Below are 15,555 nucleotides of genomic sequence, written 5' to 3' on the forward strand. Positions count from 1 at the left end.
CTTCCTGGCTGTGACTGTCCCAACAGCTGTGTTGATCTCACGTCTGATTGCCTGATGAGATTGCAACCAATTCATTGACACACAGCTTTGCTCTCCTCCAAATTAACTGATTTCTGTCAAATAAATAATCATACTGGGAGGAAAGGATGACCTTCAAAATGTTTTTCATTCTGAAAGGCAAGGTAAAAATTGCACAAGCACTGTATTTTGTAAACCACTCTTTTCGGTTTGAGTCCAATACGGCATCCCACACATTAAAAGCCAAACATTTTTAGTGTGGCATGATATTGCAAGTTTCTTCAAGAAATTATGAAATAGGTGGTTTATTTCTGAGTGTTCTACCTTTTCTCCACAGCATTTCTCTTCCTTTCCTTGTTGTTCCCTCCACTATGCACATTCCCCGACATTTTCTTTTGCCCATTAGCATGCGGTCTTTGTTAGCAAATATTGTTATGATATTGGTTAATAATAGGCACGCGATCCCAAGAGCTGTTTGCATTTTAATAGAAAAAGCATAAACACTGAACATTTGCAAGATTTCTATTACTCTTTAGATATCAAGGCTTGCAATGGGATAGACATTTTTCAATGAATTCTAGTTTTCTTCAAATTTTATGACATACACAGATGTCTATCTGCTTCCTAAATTTTACCTTTTCTGCCACAATTCCCCCCTGTGAATTGCTGTCCCTTATTTGAACCAAAATCATTTCTTGAAAAAAATTGAGCTTTCTATCAATTCTCATTAGTTTCTTACTGATCCAGCGAAATGTTCTCATTTCATTTTTTTAGAATTCGAATTGAATATTGCATCGATGAATTGTCCAATGCTCTTTCTGACTAGGTGGTTGCAGATACTGAGACAGGAAAAACATCTTGCCATCATAAAGGGAGAATTTTGTACTTCACAACATATATCAATCTTTTTCAGCCAAAAATAGAAGCAGGAAGTGTTAAGTTGCGGAACATAGGTATTTATTAAACCGGTGACATTCTAGAAAATCTTTTCTTTGGCTTCCTAAACACACATTTAAACAGTAAGTCAAGGGAAACTGCAAAGAAAAAGAAGGCATCCGTCTTCTGTACTTGTACCATTTACCCAGCAGCTCATCTGAATCCTTAAATTATACTTCTACAGAAAATGTGGCTATCTTTGGAGGTTTTATTGAAGATTTTTTTTTTAAAAAAAAGAAATATCCTTTTCAAGTTATTATTACAAAATAAAGGATGGTATTAGTGAATAAATTGTGTGTCTGTGTCCAGAAAGATTTACAATGGATTGCAGAGGTGGCTAATTTAAACATGGATAATAGTTGGACTATTTGTATAAAAAAAAAGTCATAATTCACTCTATCCTTAATTTTTTTTTCCAACATCGTAAGTCTTATTCTCCTTGCTGCCTGTTTGTAGAGCAGGTGCTTACATTTGTGATGGTGTGATTATCTTTACTAGAGCCATATTGTATCACACCTTATGTCAGTGATTCTCAAACTTTAGGCTGCGATAGGATCACCTGCAGATCGTTGGGCCCCATCTGTAGGTCTGAGGTGGGGCCTGAGATTGTGTTTCTAACAAGTTCCTCAGTGACCCTGATGCAGACCACACTTTGAGAACAACTGACTTTTATAGTCTAATGGAAATTTTCACCAAAGCATTGTGATAATTAGCAAGACATTTATTATTGATGACAAAAACTTCACATTTAAAATACTACCCACAGGAAAGGAAAGTTTTTCTTAGACATAAATTTTGTTGCTTGCTTACTTTCAAATAGGCTCCTTATATTTTCTACCTCTCGGGAAACTTCCAGGCCCATGATCTGAACACCAGAGATTAAAAATAACCATATTGATAAATTTACTTGAAGAACCATTAGCACATCAAAGTTTAAGATAACAAATACAGCAGATGCTTGAATTCTATCTGCAATATCTCCAATAAAAGATACTTTAAACATACATTTTATTGATATCCTACATTATATATATTTGCATAGATCATGTATACAAACACATTCTCCTCATATGAGTATTCACAATGAATCTTTCCATTATTTCACTGTTTAAAATTAATGTTAAGTAAAAAATATTTGCATTTTAGAAGTAATTCTTCAACCTCTCCTTAATACACACACACATATATACAACCACACATCCTCGGGCACATAAACACCCAAATGCACACTCATACACACATGCACACACAAATAAATACAACACAGTCATGCATAAAAACACATACAAGTTTCACCATATATATCTTGATAGTCCCCAAAGGCATAACCTTTCTACTGCTTCCAAAAGCTTTGAGAACTCTGCTAGAGAAGACCTTGAACTCTCAGGTCAGCCAAGTGGTATTGAAGAAGAAATTCTACTGTCTCCTTTGTGCTCTGATCAGTAAACTGTAGAACTTTCTCACAGCTCCTAGGATCATGGGAGTTCCAGCTTTGTGTCTGCCACCAACACATCACGGTCATCTGAAGACCATCTCTTTGGTACATGCCAGTGATTACGTGAGTCATGGTGAGAAAATATACCTGAAATGTATCATAACACCCAGAAGACATACTTATAATTACATATCTTCAGGATGGGTACCCCCAAGCACTATACAGCTAGCTATACAATATGGTGCTTTTAACATCAACATGACTATCTAGAGAGCCAACTACAAGAAAAAATTGATGATTTTTCAGCACATTCCTTTTGAAATCTGAAGTACAAGAGGTCATTTAAAAGCCATTTAAAATATTCAATGGGCTGAATAAACCCATTTTATCTTTTTTCTCGACTTTATTGGGTAACTTAACCTACATAGAAATAATCATCTGAACAACTTTGTATTTAAGCAGAAAAAAAAATAACCATAAAGAATAAAATTAAGAAGGACACAGGAGCATAACTGCATGACATGCCAGTGAGGAAAAGAAAACATATCCCTAAGCTCTCTCAAAGAAATAACAATAAAGATTTAACAGATCTTCTTTTCTTTTTTCAAGTTTTTTGCATTTTTCTGTGTGTTCACGTCTCTCATATCTTTTTAGTATTTTTGCTAAGGTCATTACTAATGTTTTTTTAAAGGTAATTTTCATAAATGTTTTAAGAGGCAAACACAAAAACTGCTGTTTCCCTAGAGCTTGTTTTTTATTTTTCTAGTTTCGTTGTTTGTCGATTTTTGTTTTGTTTTTGATTTTGTAGTTGACATTGCCACTACAGAAAGCAAAAACAATAAAAAAAAAAGCCCTGCTGATAATGACACATATGCTTTAAACATGAAAACAAATCAACACAGCAAAGATATGGACAAAGGGTAAAAATACAACTTTAAATGAAAAAAAATCTATGTAGACAATGGTTTCAATTTGTAATTATTTTTGAACAATATGGCATTGATTTCCTCTGTGGTCTTGTGGGCCCCCCGACAGATGTTGACAGCGTGGTGGACACTGGCCCTCGGTCACCCTGAGAAGAATTCTGGACGTAGCCACATGCTGTTGTAAACCAGGCCCTGCAGGGACGTGAGTGGGCTTGATTATCATGATTAAATCTTGGACCTAAATCAAGGAGTTAAAGCCTGCCAAGACCTTTGTTGAACACGGAGTGTGTGAGAAATTCCACAGTATCACAACCTTGGGAGAACAGAGGAAGAATAAAATTACTGAAAGTTTCAGACGTAATGAAAAAGGGAGCTAAAGCTTATGCTCAGTGTATACATACCTACTGGGAAGCACATTTTAACAAACAGTGTTCCTTGGCTGTGCACAGGTTAAATATTTTATGTAACTAACAAATTAGGATTCCAAGCTTGCGTTAGCTATAATGATTCCTAAAAACCTGTCATGACAAAGGAATCTAGTATCTTTCTTGTTTCCACTGCTTTGCTTGTTATTAGAGTAAGAAACGTAACATTCCTTAGAGAGAAATTACACACATAGTATAGTCCCAGTCTTTTTAAAGTTCTATTTAAAAAACAGTTATTTGAATGTGTGTGAATTCTAAATCACATAGTGAGATTATTTAATAAAGGCAACGTACACACTAGAATAACAGAAGACTGTATATTCTTTAAAAACATTGCTTATTCTATAAATTGAATGAATGTAGTTTTGATAGAGTCTTTAATGATAATTGAATTTATGTGTAAATTGGATTGGAGAGATATATAGTATTGGTATAAATTACATATATTTATACAAGTCTATATAATTACACATTTTATTTATAAAAGTAAAATACATTTAACTGCATAGTAGTAGGAATTTAATGGACAGTGATTCACAAATATGAAGAATGAGGTATGTACCAATGGAAAATATTCAACATACCAAAGGAGTCTTGGCTTAAGTGTTGATGATGTACATATGCAAAGACATTCCAACTTCCAAATTCAGGGCTGAGGAGAGAGTGATGCCAAATCCCAGAAATAGTTGGAAGAGGATAATAATTACATGCCGTGTCCTTGGATGTGTTTTTGCCAAGCTGTATTCTTAAATGAAGCATTATTCCAGTCAGAAAATTCAACAGTAAATTTTTTTCCGTATGATTCACCATATTTAGAACACATTTGTAAACATTTTGGAAGTCAGACTCTAGGTATTCCTGAGTACTCTTTAAGAAAGAATACCAAGTGGTGCAAGTTCTTCACTTGATAAATTACTAATTACAAAGCAAATTAGTGCAAGCTCTGCCTTTACCCTTGAAAAATTTTCATTTCACTTTCTCTGTCTCCTAGATGAAAACTGCTCCACAGCACTCTTTCTATCCTCTGCTTTCCGTTTCTCAAATATCTAAAATATTAGATAGAGGGACTTCAGATTTGCTCAGGTTTCTAGAAATACCTGGTGGGTTCGGTATTTAGGCAAGCTTTCTTTTTGTGTGTTTTCCTCAAATCATTGACTTTGAAACATTGATCTGGAATTCCTTTCCTCTTTCCAAATGAGGAGAAGTAAGTCAAAACTCACACAAACTAATTCCAAATGTTCTCATGTATACATAAGCCAAGAAGTACCATGATGAATGGGCTTCACTATGGTAATCTCAAGTCAAATCTCAGGTCAGGGATGGCATCTTCTGGAATGTCTCTCCTGACTTTCCTGACTACACCAAAACCTCCACTATAGCTCCCATAGCATTTTTCACAATTGCAATTTTATTTATGTTTGTAGGATTATTTGCATAAATTTTTGTCTCTGCCTGTAGACTATAAGCTTTCTAAGTATGAAGACCATGTCTGCATTTGTTCACCTGAGACAGTGCCTGATATATGGTCACTGTTCTCTCTCTCTAACATTTTTTTCTCCACCCACTAGTCGTGAACCTTGAGAAAGTCATTTAATTTCTTCCTATCTAAAGATACGCAATATTGCCATAACTTGTATATATTTATGTAAGCAATATTTTGAGGATTAGAAGTAACTATGTAGAGTTTGGAACGTTCCTAGCAGAATACCTGACAAAGAGGGGCATTCAATAAAAGCTGTATATTTATAACACTTATTGTAGTGAAAGACTGTAATAGAGTTTAAAGATTCTAGGGGTTTTCAGACTGTACTTTGCAGAGCCCTAAGTTTCCCATCAACCCAGCCAGTGCTTTACTGGGACATGTTGACTTCTGGACTCTCTGGACCACTTCCTCAGAGTGGAGAATTAACTTTGAAACACCCAGGAGGCAATTATTGTTTCCTTTTGCAACACAGCTTAAATTCTTTAATTTAGTTTTTTGCTTAAATAATCGTATATATCACAGTAGTAAGATTATTGGTATCTTATACAGATCTAGCTCATTTTATATGCCAGGACTTTTATTACTTAGATCTGGCTATAATCATATGAGATGTTGTTGTCATACTCATTTTATAGAGGAGGAATCGGAGGCTCTGTGAGACTAAGTAATTGCCCAAGGTCACAGCTGGTGTGTGCTACAACCAGTAGTCAAATCCTTAAAGAGATTTATCACAAACAGCAAACACATAGAAGGAGCTTGATCTGGTTTCCTGGGTCCAGACCTGGTTGACACCAGTTGGACCGATGTAATTATTAGGCCTCTCGTACCCCTACCCCAAAAGTACTGGCTTGGATAATATGATATATAGTCATCCTTTATCTTGGTGGAGTGGAAGGAGCTCTAGGGCAGCCTTTGGAGGATAGTTTCTGGTCCCAATTCTACCATGTCCTACCTGTAAGATCTCAGGAACTCTCATTTGTCTGGTTTAGCCAAAATATTAAGTTACTCCAAGCACTTTAAAGATTAAACAAATCATCATCAGAAATATTTTACAGAAGATTAGAATTGACACTAAGGGTTGAAACTTGATATCTACAGTCCGTGGATGCTTTAAGCAGCTTCCCAGAGCTCATCTGATCTAAGGATTTGAGATTAATCTGTCTGTGTTTGGGATTAGAGTGGGCACACCAATAGGTAGGCATTTCAGAGAATGCACGCTAGGTAGAATCTTATTTTTTGTATTAAGTTGAAAGATGTAATACATTTAAGAAATTAAATGAAATGCCTCCCAGAGTAAATTCACTCATCCAACTTTTCTGCCTAAAAACATGATATAAGCAAAATCTAAATGATCTCAGAAAATGATGAGTGAAGTTATGACTATTTCAACTAAATAAACTAAAGAGGAAGAGAAATGAAGGTAAACTCACTTTACACTATACACAAGGAAAAGCAGAGCAGTGCACCACCTCCCATTTTAGCCAAAACTAATTTCATCCTCTTAGTTGTACTTAGCAGTGGGAGATAAGTGCATTATGACCAAGCTGCATATTTTGGCAGAATTAATCTGTTTTGGGGAAGCTTGGATGTCATTACTGAAAATCAAAATATGGATAAATTCTACCAGAAAGAAAAAGAGAAAGTCTCTATATATTTATATATTCTTATATTGGAATTCCCTTATTTCCTTCCAGGAAAGGTATAAATAAAATACACGACATATAATACATATTTGTGTCTTCCTGTATTGACACCACAACCAGTATTGTCCTACAACAATGCAGCTCTCAGAAGTTTGAAACTTTTGATAAGACAGAACAGGTTGTTTTTGTTTAAACTCTCCCAAGTTTCTTACAGTGATTGAAATTTTTGGAATTTCTATTAAGATTGTCAAATACTCTGACATTAGTCTTCAAACACAACAGTTTCTACTGCCTTCAAGCAAAACAGTGAAATTGTCATGAATGGAACAAAATGCCTCTTCATAAAATGCCTACTGACTTCTTCAGGGAAATTTACACATTTTACCCAAGGCTATTCTTAGAAATGTGCAATATTATTCCCTTCTTCAGATGAAGAATTTGTGACTTACGCAGTTAAATGATTTGGCTTACACTGGTTTGATCGTCTTTAAATAAGGAAACAAATTGCTCCTTCACATTTAAAAGAGCACATTCTGGCAGTAGAAAATTATAGACAATAAATAGTTTTCACATGTGCTTATGGTAGAGGATATTGTATTTTCCTTTCCTAATAAGTTCGAGTTTTTAAGGAAAGTCTTTTAGGGGATACTTTCAGGTATGAGTCAAGAATTTAGGCATTGTCACAAGGTAAGTAAATGCCACTTGAGGTCACGGCAGTGTAGACTAGTTGGCTATGTCATCCCCAAATGGTGCTTGGTAGAGCAGGCTATAGGACCCAAAGATTTAATTTTTTAAATTTATTTCAAAATGGTCTCCCTATTCAAGTGACTACTATAATTGCTTTCCAAAATAGTTCAAGTATCACCAAGATTTTATTATGTATTTTCCCTGGAATCCAACTTGCTAAAATTAAAAATTTCCCCCTTTTTTTTATAATGAGGATAAGAGGGTGAAAAAATCATCATCATCTTTAGAAATAGTCTCAGGTAAATTCTGATGAAGCTGCTTGAGGTTTTCAAAGTATTGACTATGAAAGCTGAAACTTTGGTTTTCTATTTCCCTTATTTACTCCTAAGAGTTCTAATCATATTTCTTACTCCAATTGCCTCAAAAGTCAGAAACAATTTTTCAATTCAAAGTAAAGTCCGACCTGCAAGGAAAATTCAGATTGACGAGAAAGATTGGAACTAAGGACTGTAGCAAACTATCCAGAGAGATCCCAATAATGAATGACAGACCTAGAACAGCGAGTTGAAGGGAGCAATAGATGGCTATCTATCAGGTAGGATGTTGGCCTCATACAGAAAGCACAATAAGAAAAGGACTTTATCATTGGTCATTAGGCAGAGTCCTAACATTTATATCCTGACAACATGTAGCAGGGTATGCCAGATATTTTATTTAGGCCTTCGCAATCCACTACCTTCTCCATCCTGGTCTGTGGATTATGGGATGCTGATCTGTATGCACTGCATTACCCTGCCCCTTTGCCCTCTAGTTTCTAGTTGGAGGAAGCCAGGGGAACTTGCAGGATGTCAGAAGATAGGAGAATGAGATCATAATATTTATTCCCCTGGGCTACCTTTCTTTTGGTCCACCATAACTTGACTGAGCCCTTCTACAAGAGACTTGTTTAGGTGTCCTCTCTAGGTACAATAACTTACCCTTCCACTGGTGTTCAGGCCTAGGGATGGTGAAGACTCTTTATCATTACTAGCCCCCGGACCTTGACTATTCTCTGATGGATTTCCTAAACACTGCCCTGACCTTTGTGTATAACACTTTTATTAAACTTTCCTCAAAGTACCTAATTTTAATGGACTGTCTGTTACCTACTGTGCCCCTAAGTTATAAGCAAGAGATATTCATTAAAGTAGCAGAGTGAATGTCTCTAATTTTCATGAAATGCTTAAGAAAGTAATTTAGGACTTCAGTTCTTAAGGAAAGGATTCAAAAGGCAGAATATTAAGACAATGACTAAAGAATAATGGAACTATTAGGCATTCATTGCTTTCTTCAGAACTACAGTCTAATTTGATGTGTTGACCAAACAAATCAGGAGCCAATTATTATTAATTATTTCATTTGTTCATAAAATCAGTTACTCAGCCAATATTTATTGAGTGGGAATTTTATGCCTGGCTCTGCACTAGGTGCTTGAGTACAGCACAGGGAAGAGGCAGACAAGCCTCTCCAGCATGGAGTCTGTGTGGCTGAAGAAAAATGAGTGGACGGAAGTCCGGGAGATGGTCTATGGAGGGCTTGGTCTGTGGAGACATTGGTCAGGCCATGTGAAATTTTTTCAACTTCATGCCAAGCTATTAATGAGTTTTGAAGAGGGATGGCATAGGACCAGATTTGAGATTTTAAAATGCCACGCTCGTAGTGGTGTAGACAATGGATGATGACGGACACAGAGAGATCAGTGAGGGGATTATTGTAGTCGCTAAGATTTCTGCCTTGAATAAGGGAATGGTTCAAAGTGCTATTTGCTGGCATAGTTAATATTCTTTCTTGTCAATGTTTGAATTTCACAGAAACATCTAAAGTTTAATCACTAACTGTGGTGGCGTCAACTCTCTGTCTTGTGCCAGAAATGTATTACTTAAAAGAAGTGAAATATTTGCTTAATTTTTTGTTGTTTCTAATGTTGTTTTCTGTGAACATTTTTTAAGGAGCTGTATAGAAAAAGAAAAATTTACACAAAATGTCAATGATTATTTATGTGACTATTTTGAAATATTCATTCACCTTTATAGTTTGAAATCACATAACATTAACATACCTTCCCCAAAACAGACGATAAAGAAGCTCTACATAAATAGTAAATAACAATGAATAAAATGAAAGAACGAATGAACCATCATTCAAATCTTTCTAAAATATTTACCGTGATCTAAATATCATATTACCAGCTCTTTTGATTTGAATGTTGAACAGAACAATGACAACCGTTAGAAGGAATCCACTAGGAAATTTACATTTCAAGACTTGGGAGTTACTGTAACAGACAGGCAACAGAACTAGTTCTTACGCTACGTCGGGGGTGAATTTATACTTTTTATCTAAAGGCAAGGACAATAGTATTAATATTTTGGAATATTTGGAAATATTCCTCTGAGTTTGGAGAAGTCTCCTACATTATTTAGATGTCAAATAATCTATGAGACAAACTTAACTATTCTGATATTCTTGGATTTTCCTTAGCTCCTGCTTCTGCTATTTCTGGCTCCTTTGTCAGGTAAAGGAAAAAAACAGTGTCAATTTTAATATGCACCTTTCTGAATCAAATGTAATAAAATGTCTGGCTAATTTTTTGTCTTATTCTATTTAGTTAGAAAATGCTCAAAGTCTAGAGGCTACAAACACATTAGAATGCCCATTTATTTCAAGAAAAGATAAAGTTCTTTATGGACACTGTCAATTACAAAATACCCTGTGATGTGAATGGCTTCATTACTGTCTGTCCCCCTTTTTCATCCCACCTATCTGAGAAAGAGGCTTTAGAAATTTAGGGCTTTGATATACAAAGCAGAATTCACAAAGGAAAAGATTTTCATATTTGTCTTCAGAAATTTTTTTAAAAAAATCTATGTTACAATAACCCCCTTAGTCAAAGCTAAAAGACAAACTGGAAATTGTTCACAATATATATAACATAAAAAAGTAATATTCTTAATATATAAATAGCTTTTGAAAATCAATAGCAAAAAGAAAAGCCTTACAAAAGACTGGCAAAAGACATGAAAAGCTAACCCTCCAAAAATAGAAATATAAATTAAAGACCATTAAATATCCTCATTATTAACAAAAAGGCAAATTAAAACAACAGAGATTCCATTTTTATATTAAAATTTTTTAAAGAGACAATGTTTTGTCTCAACAAAAGCATGAATTATTTGTAGGCTGCTGGTGAGCTTGTTAGTAAATTTTTGTTTTCATAAGAAGTTTGAAAATTTACAATAAAACGCCAAAACTGAGCATTTACCCTCCTCAATAGAGAAAAACAACAAAACAAAGAGCAGATTGTTTGAAAATCTCAATAAAATTGACAAATCTCTAACAAAATGGACAAAGAAAAAAGAGAAAAGATACAAATTATCAGTATCAGGAATCAAACAATATATCACTCGAGACCTTGCAGACATGCAGAAGACAATTACGGGGTGATACAAACAAAACCATATATATAAATCTTCATATACATAAATTTGATAACTTAAATGAAATAGGAAACCTTCTTGGACCACAAATAACCACAACTCACCAAATATGAAATAGATAATTTGAATATCTCTATTGCTATTAAGGAAATTGAATTTATAATTTAAAAATATCCAAAATAAAAAAGAAATCTCCAGGCCCAGAAGGTTTCACTGAAAAATTCTACCAAATATTTAAAAAAGAATTAACACCAATTATATACAATCTCAACCAGAAAAAAGAAGAGAGGGGAACACTTCTGAATTCATTCTATGATGTTTTATTTCTAAAACCAGACAAAGATAGCACAAAAAAAGACTGCAGATGTAGAAATCCTTGGCAAATTATGAGTAAATAAAAAGTCATCAATTTATAAAAAGAGTTATTCACAGTGATTAATTGTGCTTTATTTCAGGGATGCAAGATTTAGTCGTTATTTGAAAATCACTCAACGTAATCTACCATATGAACAAGCTGACAAAGAAAAACCATATGACTAGGTGATGCAGGAAAAAGCATTGGACAAAATTCAACACCGTTTATGATAAAAACTCTCAGGAAAATAGAAATAGAGGAAACCTCCACTTCATAAGCAGCATCTTCAAAAACCTATTGTTAGCACTGCATTTAGTGATGAGACTGAATGTTTTCCCCATAAGATTGAGAACAACACAGACTGTCCCTTTTTACCACTCATAGTCACATAATGCTGAAAGTATAACAATGTAGGAAAAGGAAATAAAAAGCATATGGATCCTAAAGGAAGAAATAAAGCCATCTCTATTTGCAGGTAACATAATTATCTATGTAGAAAATCCCAACGAATGTACCAAAAAGCTTCTAGAACTAATAAGTTAGTTCAGTAAGGTTACAGTATGCAAGATAAACATACAGAAATCATTGTATTCCTGCATAATAGCAGTGAACATGAGGACCCCAAAATAAATTTTAAAATGCAATACCTTTTACAATTACTAAAAAAAAGTCAGATACTTAGGTATAGATCTAACAAAATGTACAGGATATACGTGAAAACTAAACAAGGCTGTTGAAAGAAATTTTATAAAAATATCTAAATAAAAACAGAGACATATTGTGTTCACGGATTGGAAGACTGAACACAGCAAAGATGTCAATTTTCCCAAGTTATATACAGGTTTAACACAATTCCTGTCAAAGTCCCAGACGGATTTCCTTTTAGATATAAACAAGATTACACTAAAATTATAGGGAAAGGCAAAGGAACCAGAACAATAAAATAATTTTGAAAAAGGAGAATAAATTGGGAAGAATCAGTCTACCTAATTTCAGGACTTAAATAGCTACGATAATCAAGACTATGTGGTATTGGCAGAGGGATAGACACTAGATCAATGAAACAGAACAGAGAACCCAGAAATAGACCCAATACACTCAAATGATTTCCGACAAAAGAGAAAAAGTAACTCAATGGAAGAAAAAGAGTCTTTTCACTAAGTGATGCTGGATGAACTGGGCATCAACAGGTCCAAAAAAAGGAACCTCAACTTAAGTCTCATACCTTAGACAAAATTTAATTCAAGTGCATCACAAACTTAAATGTAAAACAAAATTATAAAACTTTAAAAAATCACTCAGGAAGCATATCTTTCATACCTAGTGCTGGGCAAAATGTTCTTAGATTCGACATCAAAAGCATGAGCCATAAAAGGAAAAATTGATAAATTGGACTTCATCAAAATTAAAAACTGTTGCTCTCTGAAAGACTTTATGAAGAAGGTGAAAAGACAAGCTATAGACCAGGAGAAAATATTTGCAAACCACATATCTAATGAAAGAATAGTATGGAGAGTATATGAAGAATTGCCAAAACTCCTCAGTAGAAAAACAAATAATCCAGTTAGAAAATAGGCGTAATACATGAACAAACTTTTCACTGGAAAGGAGATACAGATGGCAAATAAGCACATGAAAATTTTTAGCATCATTAACCATTAGAAAAACGCAAATTAAAACCACAGTAAAATATCACTATATATTTATGAGAGTGCCTGAAATATACGTATGTGTGTGTGTGTCTCTCTCTCTCTCTATATATATATAAATATATACACAACACTAAATGCCAGTCAAGATGTGGAAAATGTTAGATCACACATACGTTATTGATGGAAATGGAAATGGTACAGCCACTCTGGAAAACAGATTGGCACTTTCTTAAAAACCAAACATGTATTTACTATCCAACTCAGTAATTAAACTCCTAAGTATTTATCCCAAAGAAATGAAGAATTATGTTCACACAAACTCCCATACGCGAATGTTCATAGCAGCTTTGCCTGTAATAACTCCAAAATGGAAACAATCGCGATGTCCTCCAACAGGTGAATGGTTAAACGAATTGTGGTATGCCTATACCATGGAATACTACTCAGCAATAAAAGGAAAGAAATATTCGAACATACGACAACCTAGATGAATTCCCATAGAATTATGCTGACTGAAAAAATCCAATGCCCAAAGGTTATAAACTCATATTTATATAGCATTCTTGAAATCACAAAGTTGTTGAAATGGAAATCAGAGAAATGGTTCCCAGGGTTTAAGAAGGTGGTGAAGGAGGGAGGGAGGAAAGTGACTGGGGCTATACAAGGGCAACCCCAGGGATCCTGTGGGCATGTCAATGTTCCATCTTGTCTGTGTCAATGTCAATATTGTGGTTGTGATATTGGACTATGGTTTTATAAGATGTTATCATTGGGGAAACTGGGTAAAGGGTACATGGGGTCTCCCTGTTTTATGTCTTACAACTGAATGTGAATCTAAAACTATTTCAAAATAAAAATGTTAACTTAAAATATTATAAGTGGTATATTGACCATCTGGTCACCAAATGTTCATTTCCCCTTCCCTTCCTTCCTTAAAATCTACCAACTTCCCCCCAAATGAGAACAACCATTCTTTCAATGCAGCCAGCTCAGAAACAAAGCTTTCTGTGTGATAGGCAGTTCTCCCTCTTTGCCTGGCAGCCTATGAACTAAAAAGTCAAGTTGTCTGTACCCACACTACTTTACTCCTTCTCTCTGCCACACACACCAACATGTGCAATGGTGAAATAGGGACAGGATAACCACAATAACATTCCCATAAGAATGGGGGGTAATGGGAAGCACACAGTATCACTGGTCCACAGCAATGCTGCAGTCCCCTTGGGCAGCATAAAGGCTCTCTATTTGGGGAGCGAGGGAAGTTCCTCATTCTGTTCTAAGGGAAAAATTCCCTTGGGCATTGTTCTACAACCTACTGATCCCATCTTCAGGGATCTGCATCCTTGTCTATTATTTACCTGGCCCCGTATAAAACGTAGAGGAGCCTGCAGAGTGTGCCCTCTTGGGAGCCTGTCTCCTGCCAATAAGGGAGCTTAAGGTCTTTTGTTTCTGTTCTTGTATTTTTGCTTTGAACAAAGAATTTTTGGTCTGGACTCATAGTCTCTTTGGAAATACAATTTCTTCAAACACTTACAAGGCTTCTGCTCTGTAGGATAGTCATTTCCATGTCACAGTAACCATACTTGGTAATGTTTTTTGGTTTTTTGGTTTTTTTGAGGAAGATTATCCCTGAGCTAACATCTGTGCCCATCTTCCTGTATTTTATATATCAGACGCCTCCCACACATGGCTTCATAAGTAATGTGTAAGTCTGTGTCCGGGATCTGAACCAGCAAACCCAGAGCCACCAAAGTGGAGCACACGAACTTAACTGCTATGCCACCAGGCTGGTCCCCCGGGAGTATTTTTGAGACAATGTCTGTTCTGGTTTTTTTTCTTTCATTCTCACTAATGTTATTTAAGTTGCACCTAACTTTAAGCTACCTGAAAAAAATAAGTGAAAAGATTACATCTTATCTTTGTCCTGAGTCACTTTGTGTAGGTGAGACGTTTTACTGGGGCTTCACCATGCAAAGCTTTTAAAAACGTATTTCTTTCCATTTGGGGCTCCAAAAGCAGTCAGCTTTTCAACCCACCAAGTCCTAACTTCTACTCTTTTTTTCCTTTCATTTTTGCTTGCACAGTGGTCAATCAATTTTTAGTTCAACCCTTTCCTGAAATAGTTCACTCACAAATGCCAATACACTCTCTTTCCAGAATCCCCTAGAGTTGTGTGCTCAAAAGGTGTGCCTTCTGCTCCCAAGTTACTGAAAGCATCCATTTTATCATTGTTTAACATGAACTTCCCTCTTCCCAGGTGCTTAAAACAATTTTTTAGCCACTTAAGGTCATATATTTTAGATTATTGTTATCCTTGCACGCCAAGGTGCAAGTCTCTGTATTGGTAACTTTGGTTGCTGTAAATCTCAGTAGCTTAAGACAGACACAGACTGGGTACTTCTCTTGCTCAGTTCATTTCCAAACAGTGACGCAGGTATCCAGATTCTTTTTAATTTTGTCATGTCACCAATTCAGAATCTTAAAATTTCTGGCAAACGGATGGTAGAAAGAAAGAGAGA

Source organism: Equus przewalskii, chromosome 4, assembly GCF_037783145.1.
Source record: "Equus przewalskii isolate Varuska chromosome 4, EquPr2, whole genome shotgun sequence".
Classification (NCBI taxonomy): Eukaryota; Metazoa; Chordata; class Mammalia; order Perissodactyla; family Equidae; genus Equus; species Equus przewalskii.